This window comes from Arachis duranensis, chromosome 4 (genome assembly GCF_000817695.3).
Source record: "Arachis duranensis cultivar V14167 chromosome 4, aradu.V14167.gnm2.J7QH, whole genome shotgun sequence".
Classification (NCBI taxonomy): Eukaryota; Viridiplantae; Streptophyta; class Magnoliopsida; order Fabales; family Fabaceae; genus Arachis; species Arachis duranensis.
The window spans coordinates 17,564,870-17,579,349 of NC_029775.3; positions in this window are offsets into that span (position 1 = coordinate 17,564,870).

Here is a 14,480-nt window from a genome sequence, read left to right on the forward strand (position 1 = left end):
AGTTCCAACATGGGACAACTAAGGGTGGAGCACCAAGAACATTTCATCCTCCTCCATGAAATTAGAGAAGATCAAAGAATCATGAGAGAGGAGCAACAAAGGTAAGGAAGAGACATTGAGGAGCTCAAGCAATCCATAAGATCTTCAAGAGGAAGAACAAGCCGCCATCACTGAGGTGGACCCGTTATTTAATCTCCTTGTTCTTTATTTTTCTGTTTTTCAAATTTTTATACTTTATGTTTTATTCATGTTTGTGTCTTATGATCATTAGTGTCTTAGTGTCTATGCCTTAAAGTTATGAATGTCCTATGAATCCATCACCTTTCTTAAATGAAAAATGTTCTTAATTGAAAAAGATAAGAATTTCATGAATTTCAAATTTTATAACAGATTAATTATTTTGATGTGATGGCAATACTTTTGTTTTCTGAATGTATGCTTGAACAGTGCATATTTCTTTTGAATTTGTTGTTCATGAATGTTAAAATTGTTGGCTCTTGAAAGAATGATGAAAAAGGAGACATGTTACTGAGGATCTGAAAAATCATCAAATTGATTCTTGAAGAAAGAAAAAGCAGTGAAAAGCTTGCAAAAAAAAAGCCAATAGCCCTTTAAACCAAAAGGTAAGGGTAAAAATAAAAAGGATCTAAGGCTTTGAGCATCAGTGGATAGGAGGGCCTACAGGAATAACATCCTGGCCTAAGCGGCTAAACCAAGCTGTCCCTAACCATGTGCTTGTGGCGTGAAGGTGTCAAGTGAAAACTTGAGACTGAGCGGTTAAAGTCGTGATCCGAAGCAAAAAGAGTGTGCTTAAGAAGCCTGGACACCTCTAATTGGGGACTCTAGCAAAGCTGAGTCACAATCTGAAAAGGTTCACCCAGTTATGTGTCTGTAGCATGGATGTATCCGGTAGTAATACTGGAAAACAGAGTGCTTTGGGCCACGGCCAAGACTCATGAAGTAGCTGTGTTCAAGAATCAACATACTTAACTAGGAGAGTCAATAACACTATCTAGATTCTGAGTTCCTATAGAAGCCAATCATTATGAACTTCAAAGGATAAAGTGAGATGCCAAAACTGTTCAGAAGCAAAAAGCTAAAAGCCCTGCTCATCTAATTAATACTGATCTTCAGAGATGTTTTTGGAATTCATTGTATATTCTCTTCTTTTTATCCTATTTGATTTTCAGTTGCTTGGGGACAAGCAACAATTTAAGTTTGGTGTTGTGATGAGCGGATAATTTATACGCTTTTTGGCACTGTTTTTAGTATGTTTTTAGTACATTTTAGTTAGTTTTTAGTATGTTTTTAGTAGTTTTTATTTAAAATTCACTTTTCTGAGCTTTACTATGAGTTTGTGTGTTTTTCTGTGATTTCAGGTATTTTCTGGCTGAAATTGAGGGACCTGAGCAAAAATCTGATTCAGAGGCTGAAAAGGACTGCAGATGCTATTGGATTCTGACCTCCCTGCACTCGAAGTAGATTTTCTGGAGCTACATAAGCCCAATTGGCACGCTCTTAATTGCGTTGGAAAGTAGACATCCTGGGCTTTCCAGCAATATATAATAGTCTACACTTTGCTCGAGATTTGATGGCCCAAACCGGCGTTCCAAATCAGCTCAAGACTGCCCGGTGTTAAACGCCGGAACTGGCACAAAAGTGGGAGTTAAACGCCCAAACTGGCACAAAAGCTGGCGTTTAACTCCAAGAAAAGTCTCTACACATAGAAGCTTCAATGCTCAGCCCAAGCATACACCAAGTGGGCCCGGAAGTGGATTTTTATGTCATTTACTCATTTTTGTAAACCCTAAGCTACTAGTTCTCTATAAATAGGACCTTTTGCTATTATATTTTCATCTTTGGATCTTTAGGTCACTTTAGATCTTCAGATCATCTTTGGATGTCTAGTTCTTAGATCATGGGGGCTAGCCTCTCGGCCATGCCTAGACCTTGTTCTTATGTATTTTCAACGGTGGAGTTTCTACACAACATAGATTAAGGTGTGGAGCTCTGCTGTACCTCGAGTATCAATGCAATTACTATTGACTCGCGATTGTGGGGCGTTAGTGACAGACGCAAAAGAATCACTGGATTCTATTCCAACCTGATTGAGAACCGACAGATGATTAGCCGTTCCGTGACAGAGCGCGTTGAACATTTTCACTGAGAGGACGGGACTGTAGCCATTGACAACGGTGATGCCCAACATACAGCTTGCCATGGAAAGGAGTAAGAATGACTGGATGAAGACAGTAGGAAAGTAGAGAGACGGAAGGGACAAAGGATCTCCATACGCTTATCTGAAATTCTCACCAATGAATCACATAAGTATCTCTATCTTTACTTCATATTTTATTATTCTTCCATAACCATTTGAATCCGCCTGACTGAGATTTACAAGATGACCATAGCTTGCTTCATACTAACAATCTCCGTGGGATCGACCCTTACTCGCGTAAGGTTTATTACTTGGACGACCCAGTGCACTTGCTGGTTAGTTGTGCGAAGTTGTGATAAAGAGTTGAGATTACAATTGAGCGTACCATGTTGATGGCGCCATTGATGATCACAATTTCGTGCACCAGTACCCTTTAAATTCTTGTTAATAACCAAGAAAAATAGCTTTGTCTGCACAAGGATCAAATTTGGAATGATAAACTAGAAGAGTTGACACATAGCATTAGGGGTGTTTGCGGTGCAGTTTGGCTCGGTTTTAAGAGAAAAAGTCATCCGATCTGAACGCTTAATTTATGTGCGGTGCAGTTTAGATTGGATGAACTTTTTTTGGAAATCCAATCCGATCTGATTACAAGCGGTTTGGATCGGTTTGGATTTGTGATTTTTTTAATAAAAAATTAAATACATATAACAAGTCTCAACATCAAATTTTAAATAACCAATAATGACATAACAAGTCTTAACAATATCTTAAAAAGCCAACGATAACATAACAATAGAAATAAAATTATAAATTAGTTAAAATAAAAAAATAAATAATATTTTGAACATAAAATATTTATTAAAGAATAATACATGAATAATAAAAAAATGTATAACAAATTGAACATGTTATAAGTATAATTGTAAATATAATAATAAAATAATAATATTATAGCACATTGTGCGGTTTGGATTGGATTGGATCGGTTATGAAAAATATATCCAAAATCTGATCCAATCCAGCGGTTTGCAAAAAATAGAATCTAATCAAATCTGAATTAGTGCAGTTTTAATCAGTTTTTGGTTTGGATTAGATTGGATGAGTGGTTTAATTTGGATCGATTTAGAGGGATCTCAAACGCAACTACATTGATGAATAATTCCTTTAGCAGAAAAAAATCTGATAGAAGAAATTCAGGTCTATTATCAAAACGAATAAATGTGACTTTAAATTAAAGTGAATTTCTATTAATACAATAAAAGTTTTAATATGTTGTGAAATCTCATTTTTGGTTCTCAATAAAACAACCTAAGTAAATCTACTAAAATAATCAACAATGGTTAAAAAATATTTATAATTATGAATAGAATTTTGTCTGAAAGGATCTCAAATATCAAAATATAATAACTTAAAAATATCATTAGATTTGATAAAGCTTTGAGGAAAAAAAACTTTTTTTGTTTTGAAAAATGATATACATCACAAGTTCTTCATAGTGTGAGCAGATAAAAGAAAATTGTTTATGTCAAATATTAAGCCTTATGTCCAGAAAGATGTCCCAAGCAAAAATGTCATAAGTTGGGTTGGGTGATAGGAGTAATGTGTGTGAAATTGATGAAGGATGAGGATGGCGGATGATTGATGTCAAGAGCCTTCTTAAGAATGTACAACCTTCTCTCATTCTACCCAAACCAATCGTCCTCAAGCTGTTAGATTCCTGTAAGGTACATGAAGATTTTGAAAAAATAAGCTCACAATTTTGCATGGTTGTAACCTTAGAAATAAAAATCAAGTTGAAATGAAATTGAGGTAAGTAAAGAATGTTAGAAAGAATTAAAGAAGAAGAAAATTTAGCAACACCCTTATAATCTGCAATAGCTTGAGAACCATTTGGCATATGAACAATAATTGGATTGATTTTTGAATAAGAGGTATAAAGAAAGAAATAAGAAAAAATATTATCAGTTGCACCAGAATCAAATATCTAAGTACCAGAAAATATTATATGAAAAGATACATGATTTAAAACAGAAAAGTAAAGGAAGAATAAAGTATATGAATATCCAAACTTGGGCTAGGAAGAAGCTCAGTTTGAGAGGGAGTATTAGCCTTAGTATCATCTGTAGATGCTGATGAACCTCGGCCTATTTCAAGAATGCTATGTGTGTTGTGCTGAGAAGGAGTGAGTGCAAGATTGGGCCAAGACAAGGCCCGATCCACTATGATGCCCTTTTCTCTTCAGTACTTCTAGGTTGTGAATATCTGAATAAGACAAACTGTCCCGTGGATATCTTTGCTTCTACAATCCAAACTGAGGATGAGTTTTTGGAGTTAGCTCACCCTTGCGGGATCGCGATCCTTTGCCCCGGCCATTGTAGCACGTGTGTTGCCCAGGGCATAGGGGGCATGATAACTTGACGTCACCCTTACCTTCCTCCGGCTTATCACTGGCAGTCTGCTCAGAGTTCCAAACTTTATGTTGGCAACTAAGCACGAGGGTTGCGCTCATTGCAGGACTTAACCCAACACCTTACGGCATGAGCTGACAATATCACGACCATCCAATAAGAAGGGTTTCAATTTTTTCAAATGAACGATTTGAAGATTTATTTTGTATAATACTAATCGATAGGGCCTCATTGGTAAGTGTTACAATATGTCGTGGACCGACCATAGAACCCTGTTCAAAAAGCAGAACGCATCTGAACGAGTCGCACATACACTCTAGCACAGGTTTCTCAGCGCTGAGGACATCACTAAAGAGCGAGGAATTTTGTGACATTTCAGATTGGCTATCTTGTGTTTCTAATAAGTTGTTTCATAATTCGTATGGTGAGTCGAATACATACTGAGTTGGTTTAGATCAATCTTAACCCGATGTTTAAAAATCAGTTTTAAATTAATTAATAGAAATTTTTTATATAAATATTATGAGTTATAAGAAATCCAATAAGGTAATAAGAAGGTTAGATGAATAATAATCAACTAGGGTAGGAGAGGGAAGAACATATGCTACAAATGGTGATGCTGTTAGATGGAGACACACAATCATGAAACCACAGGTGTTTTGGAAAACGGGGGTGGCCGGGCTAGTACCCATGCTTTTCGTAGCATGCATCCATGATGTGACCTGTTCGACCACAGTAAGCACAGATCTTCATCGATGAACCACCACTCCCAGCGTTGACGGTTTGGCCTCCTCTGCCACAAGCATAGGAACGATGAGCATCAGTGGCACCAGCAACGATTTTTGGTTTGTCGAGAATCTCGATGGTTAACTAGAGTTGTCATTCATGTTGTATAACAAGGGTGAATGCCTTTGTGACCGGTGACAGGGGATCGAGAAGAAGGATTTGAGAACGGACGATGACAAACCTATCATCCAGACCCTTCAAGAATCGAATGACACTGTCTTGGGATCGATGAAGTTAGCTTTGCTGGTCAGAGGCACACAGTGAGGGGACGAGCATGTTCTAACTTTTCTCACAAAATTTTCAGTTATGTATGAAATTCTGTGACAAAGATAACACCTTGTTTCAGACAAAAATTTCTTCATGTAACTCAGCAGTTTGCAACAAATCGGACTGTGAAAACAGTCATGAAGTTCTTGCCAAACTTATGTGGCAATGTTGAGGTAAATAACACTTTGTGTTATAGATAGTGACAAAGAGTAAAAAAGTCAAGACAAAACAAGGTTATTGCAATGTTCCCACATTGAAAAAAGAGGGTAATCTGAGGAAGGGGATGAAATGGTTCCAGTAAGAAAATTATAGTTGTTCTTGGAGATAACTGTTATGGAGAAAGAACGTGACCAAGAATGATAATTACTATCAGTAAGGACAGGGCTGATAAGAACTAAGATGGGATTCTCACTTAGGTGAATTTAGTATGAATTGAATGTATCTAGAGAAGGGTTGAAAGAACTATCTTCTATGGAGAAGAAATTGAAAAAAGAGAGGCTTGATTATTAAGATCAGATATTTTTACCATTGTTGGGTATCAACAAAGCTCAAAGAACTCTGATACCATAACAAACTTTTGACAGTAAGGCAAAAGAAGAAAAGAGAGAATAATATGTATATTTTTATACTAATAGTAGATACAATTTTGATATATATACAAGATGGAAGAAATAGACAACTCAACAAATCTGTTCAAAACTATAAAATTTATAAAGAAATTTATCATAATAGAACTATATTTTTGGGTGATGGCTTACAGCTTCTAGAACAAAAAATAAAAAAGAGCAATAGTATAAAAAAATAGAAAAAATCAGAAGGCAAAAATAATAGAACAAAAATATGATCATTTATCTTAAGTCTTTGCATTTTTAGAAGAGTCAATAGCTTGGACCAAAATTTAGTTCAATACATTTTATCCTTAGGTGGGTCTTGCCTAGTTATTGTGTCGTGTTAGCCATCTAAATCACTTTTTTTTTGTTTGATATTTCTAATATTTATCATAAGTAATATGTTATGCGTTGTTTATTTTTTTAATCTGGTGTTAAGTGTATCAACTCTAATGTAGTTATTAATTATTTTTGTTAATCTACTTTTTTTCAATAAACCAGACATATATACTCAATTTCAAATTAAATAACCTAGTAACACTTATATCCACCAACAAATATTTGTATGTTATTTTACTGTCAAGTAAGAACATATCAAAATCAACTCAAAATAAATAACTATAAATTATTAGAAAATTTTAATACACAAATTTCTCTAATAAATGATAAATAATTTAAAATCACTAAAAAAACTCAACACCTTCCTTTGATGTCTGCAAAATATATACTTAAAATAACACTATATCAATATTAATATATAAAATGATATGATTGTATAATTTTAAAATAATTTACCAAGAAAATAAAATAATACAGATTTTTATGATAATTTTAATATCCTCAAGTTATAAATGTGGAATAAGAATGTATTATCAACTAGTACCTAGAATTTATCAATTTTTTTAATTGATAGTATTAAATTTTGATAAATTTAATTAAGAGATTTAAAAATTACTTTTTCATTATAAGCTCTCAAAAACTTCTCTATATACCACATTCATCGTGCAGTTATCTTCCAAGTGTTCGTGATCTTGCAATAATACTCGCAGACCATCTTTACTCTTTACTCTTGATAAGGCAACATATAATTGATTATGGGTAAAAACTGGTCTTGGAAGGCATATTCTAATTTTTGATAGAGTTTGTCACTGAGACTTATTTATTATCATTGCAAATGACATAATAATTAAAAATTGTCTTCTTTAAAATCTGACCAGTAATGTTTCGTTATTTGGAATAAGATTCAATCTTGGGATAAATGCAAAACTTTCAGTTTTGTTACCGGTTAAAGCTTTGCTTCTATCACATGGTTTTCCACTCTTCTGACTTACATTCTCATTCCATTGCACAAACCATTAGTTTGGTCTATATTCTGCAGTAACATAACAGGAGCACCCTCTTTCACGATCAATTTGTGTGATGGTAAACTTGAATAATTTATTCCATTTAGAATTTCTGGTGAGAATGCATCTAACACAAATTTCATATTTTCCTCCTCAGCACACACAGAGTCAGAACTTAAGTAAACTCTTTTTTCTCCAGGTAACCCTGCAATCATATTATTGTTGATATTAGTGATATAATCCAGAGTTATTGCAATAATTACTCTATCCTTGAATTATTTTTTAACGAATAAATTGGATAATATATCTAGTTACATAAAATCAATGAGGTCATCTAAAATTTTCTCAGAGTTCTTAACCAAAATGTCTGGTGGTATTTGAATGATGGATTCATCACTATCTGTTGTATCACCAGTCAAATCATCACCAATTTTGAGTAGCCACTCTACAAAATTTCTGAGTTCTTGTATGTTGTTGTTTTCACCTAGTAACAATCTCATGTTTTCTGTAAACTTTAGAATCTTACAATTATTCCATAAATATGAAGAATTAATAGAAGACCGAATTATATCATGCCTTGAGCTTTTAGGAATAACGGATAAAATTTGTCTAAATTTTTTTTTAGGACAACAACTTTATCTCCAAATGACAAACGAGCATTATACGAATTTGAGCACCTCAAGATGTCTCTAAAGCATTTGTCTAAAGTTTCGTAATAATACTTACTTATCATTGGAGCTTCATCCTATATGATTAATTTGACCTTAGTTATTAACCTTGTAAGAGGGGTTCCCTATTTAATGTTGCACAAAAAATCTTCATTTATGGTCAAAAAAATCTTGAATGTGCAGTTTTTCCATTAGGCAATAAAAGAGAAGGAATTCCACTCGAAGCAGCATTTAAAACTATACCTCATTTAGATTTAATTGAGAATGATATAGTTGACCATAAGAATATTTTTCACAACCACCTACTTTGACAATATAAGAAAAAAAGCCCACCCATATTACCCCTAACAGCACCTATTCTTTGATCATACGTAAGTTTTTGCTTATCAGTTAGTTTTTGTAAATACTCACTTAGTTCACTTGCAAGAGCATTAATATCAAAATTCAACTCTTCCATTATAATTCTGTCTTTTAAGCTGGACACCAAATTTTCTAGAGGATACGACACCCACAATATTCTTTCAACGACTTGCTATTTAATTGGAACAACTCCTCAATTTTTGTAAGTGCAATATTTTTTATTCGAATTTTTGACATCATCAAATTTGTATTTTTTCAATTGAAAATAACATCATTAATTAAAAATTTATTAAATAGGTCTCCAGTTAAAGAAATCTGAAATACATTATTGAATAATAAATAACCCTTTTTATTTTTGGTTTAAAAAACACTTCATTGATAAATATATCCCTTAAAAATTAGTGTTGTGATTAATATAAATATCAAAATTATTAAAATATTAAAAAAACACAAGATAGCTAATACAAATACAAGTGTTTAATGTATAAAAATTTTAATTATGATTTCTTAAATGCAGTAGCTATAATTTATAACATTGAATCAATATATATGTTAAGAGAATGAAGTAAAGTAAGTATGAAACTTTCATATATAATCCAGATTTTGAGTAGTAGTTTTAAATAAAGAGTAATAGTTTTAAATATATTTTATTTATTTATATTTCTAAAATATTATCAAAAGAAAGAGAAAAAGTTAAGGTAAACACTAATAAACAATTGAAACATTTGTATGATAATTTTATTTCCAAAAAATAGTATTATTGTTTATATTTAATCACTCTTAACGTTCTTTGACTAATATTTATTATAAGGTGAATTATCCAACCCTTTTTAAAATAAAGAGTAAGTTACCTTTTATCATACATGTCTAATAATTATTAGATAAAATTGATTTACTTATCATAATTATTTTTAATTTTTAATTTAATCTAAATTTTGGTAATCTAATTAGTTAACAATAAAATAAAAAATTAAAAAAAATATATTAAAAATTTAAGTATAAAAATTTCAAAATTCTTTCTATGATAACTCGTTTTTAGTTTTTTAATTTTTTCAAAAATCTTTTCCGTTTTTTCCAAAAAAAAAAATTTAAGTCTTTTTCTTCTCATGTCTCATGCAAATGGATGTTCTTTCCCTTTTCATCGTTATTTTTATTAAGTTTCTCTTACATACTTTGATTAATTCATTATATAATATAAGTTATAATTCACTCTAAAAAATAATGAGAAATCTATATTAATAGTAGTTTAATTTATAACCCACTCTAAAAAACCCAACTCGAAAAGAATCCTTAATTATCTGTGAGAATCAAATGCTTTTCATAAACATCATTATTGTACCTCTCAATATATTTATAATCACCCAGTAACGATGATGATAATTTGAGAAAAACACAAAGTTATATTCACTAATATTATTATCTCTCAATTTTTGGATGTGAAAGATACTATTTACAATTTTCTTGCCACTATTATAATCTTGATCATAATCACCACCAACATCAACATATGGATAAGAAAAATCATGATTAACTACTACAAGATCGAGTAACTTACCCTTTATTTTGAAAAGGGTTCGGTAGAATTTACCTTATTATAATTATAGCATAATTGAATTTTACAATGGCAAAAATTTTCATAATAAACAATAGTTACCTTTCATTTGCTGTAATCTTCTTTGTTCGCATAGTAGTATGCCATTGGAGAGAAAATTTCAAGTCTTTTTCCAAACAAACTCTTGTTTACTCATGTGTTTGATGTTATAAAACAATAAAAAGTCTCCTTAGAAAAGTTACTGAGCACTATATTCCTGTTTCAGAGATTACATCAATGAATTTTCTGTCATCCTACAACAGTCTTAGTGCATAACATGCATTTTTGAAGGAGTTATAAACTACACCATTAATTATTTTTAGATCACTAAAACTCATGCATCCCTTTTGAATGTTCAAAAGTAGCCTTAGATAGGATTCTTCTTTATTCATTGGTAATATATGAGATATCATTTCTATGAATACTCTTACTTTCTACGAGTCCACATATAACGCTCTCTATTCCAAATAAATTTTGTTGAAAACTAAGAATAAATCAAATTTCTTGCATCAATATGGTATTTATTTGCTCTGAACCATCCAATCAACATAGATTTCTGAAAAAGAAATTTTACAATCGATTGAATTATATTAATATCTTTGTAAACAATTGGTTGATCATTAGAATAATGGAATAATGACAATCTTATTACTACTTGTTCCTTCATTTGAATAGAATAACCAAAGAATTTTCATATAGCTTCACATGCGGTTATATATTTACAATCATAGTAATTACGTATTTTCTCTACCTGAGTTCTATTGTTTCGATAAAATCCAGCTATCACTCTGTCATTACCCTTGTAAAGATACTTGAATGGATATTTGATTGCTGAAGTGATTATCAGAAATTTTACAATCATCGATCAAATTTACTATACGTGACTCCTTTTTAAAAGATATTTTGCAAGTGTATACAGTCGGAAGATATATTCTGCTTGATTTCTCAATCACAAAATTTGAAAAGATATAAACCTTCTCTTCTACCAGTTCATTCTCAAACATCTTTGTAAAATAATTCTTGATTGAACAATGAATTTTATCGCACTGCAAAAAACAAATTAAATATAAAAACTATTAACATTTATAAAGTTATTAAATCGCACTATCTTTATCTTATGGAAGGGTGTACTTATCAAATAAACTTAAAATACAAGCTAAAAATATTTATAAAATGAACTTAGCATCACTTAGAAAAAAAATTAGAAAATCAATCAACTAACCTTATTAGCTATTAGAACTATTTCTATGTAAGTTGTCTTGTTTTTGTCAAACTTGGATGAAACTTTTCATAGTTTTTGTAAGACCCAGAACTTTTGAAAAGTCTTATTATGATCAAGTCTCAAATCATATGGTTATTTATAGCCTTAGTTTCAGAAATTTTTTTATTAACGGTAATTAAGGCAAGTTTTGATTTATTGGATTTGAGATGAGTTATGATTATTATCCAATTTTATAATTATTGGATTATTTTCTATATTTAAAGTATAAAGTTGATAGTGATGAAATAATAAGGATTTTTTATGATTTGGATTAGATAAGCAATATTTTAAATATTAATACTGCTATTTTGGAAAAAATGAAGAAATTAAGTATATTATTTCTAATTTTTGGATATGAACGTTTTATTAAAAATAAAGTGTGAAATTGATGAGCAAACAGTACTTTTATACGTTATTATTGTTGGATTAGAATTTATTTCTAATTACTACATTATACTTATTTTTGTGTGAAATTACAAAAATGCCCCTAACCCTAATTTTTGAAAATAAAATCCTAACCCAGAAAAACCCTAACCTGACCCATTTCCCCCCAAGACCCAGCCGTAGCACCACAGTGTTTCCCTTTCTCAGCAGCAGTAGTATGTGCAGCCTTCTCCTCTTCTTGAATGAAAGGGATGAAATAGAAAAGGGGAAGAAGGAAGGGGGACCGAGGGAGGAAGGAGAGGGGGGAAGAAGAGGGAGGCGGCACGGTGGGTGCCACTGCCACCGTCGCCGCCGTTGCTAACAGAGGGAGAGAGAGGAATGCTGTCGCACATCCAAGGGTGGAGATAGAGAGAGAGAGAGCAAGTTGCCGTCGCTAACGCCCGTGCCGTCGCCGATCATCCTTGCGCAGTGTCAGAGGCAGAACCGTGACCTGAAGAGAGAGCATGAGCCATAGCCACCGATGGAGAAGAAGGAGCGCGACCCGCTGCGCCGTCGTGGGTCCCCCGCCGACGAGTTCGAAGGAGCAGGGGAGGACAACGCTGGGTTTGAGGGAGGCAGAGGTGGTGTGGTGCGAAGTGGGAGGCGAGCTGTTCAAGTTGCCGTTCGCGCCGTCGTTGCTGAGCCATAGCACCACTGCCGCCGGGTCTCTCACTACTGTGTGTCGCCGTCCAAGGCAGAGGGAGAGTCACGATGGAGCTCCGCCTCCATTTCTCTAGTCGCGCAAGAGGGAGGCGCGCCGTGAGGGAGAGCCGTCACGTTTTTGCCGTCGCCGGTTCACACGCTGCCGCCGTGCTCCTTGCCGCAGCGTCGCCGCTGGAAGAGAAGGGGGCTCGCCAGTTCTGCCTCTCACTGTCGCCTCCATCGGAATTGCCACCATGGCCGCCGGAGCTCCGGGCTGAGTTTCTGCCACGAGACCCTGCTGCCGTCGCCGGGAAAGTATGCCGGTAAGGGTTTCAAACTTGGTCTTCGTTTCTTGTGAGATTATGGGAATCTTATTGTCACGGCATGTTGGTTTTAGTCACCGTTTTCGAAGTTGGGTCGCCGCAGCCGCTGGAGGTGGCTGTTGGGGCTACCGTCCAACCGATTCAGAGGCCGTTGCTGTTCGGCTCAGCCGTTCTCTCTTAGTTTCAATAAGTATTCATGTTTCGAGAGCTCTACGTTAGTGTTCTGTTCCGTGTAGTAAAGTAATTGTAAAATTGATGGTTCTAGGAGTTAGAATTTAAGTTTACTTATGGCGTTGAGGTTGTTTCTACTATTGAGAAAGACACACGGAATCGGGATTTTGATTGTTGATTTCGGGTCGAGGCGGAAAGGATTTTGTGACGCGTTTGGACTATGGTTTGCGTTTTGAGGTAGGGGTGCTTTCCGAAAACTATAGTTTATTATTGGAATTATTACATATGGATACTGATGTGAGACATGTTGTATTTGGTGATTGTATCTGCCTTATGTATTATTTGATTGACTCGAATATTTATGGATGTTGGTTTGGCTGAATTGTTGTGCAGTTTTGCAAAATGTAATGTTTTAAAGCTGATTCTTTAAAGATTTGAAATCTGAGTTTAATCCGTTGAGGATTGATTTGAATTGAGTTGATTATTTTGATGATGTGAAGAGTCGAATGCACTTTTGAATTCAGCCTGGTTTACTTTAATCGACTTGGTTTTGGATAAATGATTTGTTATTAAGTCGTTCCTTTAAAGCTTTGGAAATGAGTTAAATCGGTTGATATTGAGTTGATTTAGAAATGGTTTCCTTGAGATATGCCACTGAGGCGACTGTTGGATTTAGCTTGCTTTTGAATTGATTTCTGGTTTTGAGCTGTTGAAAAGGAATGAGAAACAATTTAGTTGGGACCCGAACCGGGTGGCAAAAGTCCAAGTTTTAGGGGAGATGTTGCCAAAATTTTTATAAAATCTGAGTCTTTATTGAAATATTGTCTGGAATAATGATGAGTTAAAGACTTTTACTATTCTATTTGAATTATCAAGCAAAGGGTGATTCATGCTTTTGAAATGAGTTATTAAAAAGGAAGTTGTGATTTAGTCTTGTTTCTCAAGAAAGATATTACATTTCCCTTGTGAACAAGTTATTTAAATGAAACTTATGCTTTAAGGCCATTGGAATGTGAAAGAGGTTTATGCCTTTGAATTTGACTTGGGGTTTTCAATTAAAGAAGTTTCAATGGTTTTGAAAGGACCCGAGTGTCTATTGACAAGTCTCATTTTAAAGTGTTTTGGAAAAGGTTTTAAGTACTCTTTGAGTTCTGAATTTTGCAAGACTAAAACAGTTTCTGAGCAGTTGAAATGCTTTAGAATCCCTCATGGGGTTGAAGCTGGTTTTTGTTTAAGTAAAGGAAAAAGTCTTTGAAAGAAGTGAATGATCACGTGACTCGCTTTGGCTTAGATCCTATTTTATTACTCAAACCAGGAAGCCAAGGTTTTTAATGAATTTAAATGAACTTGGCAAAATGAGTTATGTTATTCTCCCCTAAAGACTTGGAACTCTGCCGAGAAACTTTTGTTATAAAATCCCATTGTTGGATGGATGATTTTGAATACTTTAAAATAAATCCTTAACTTG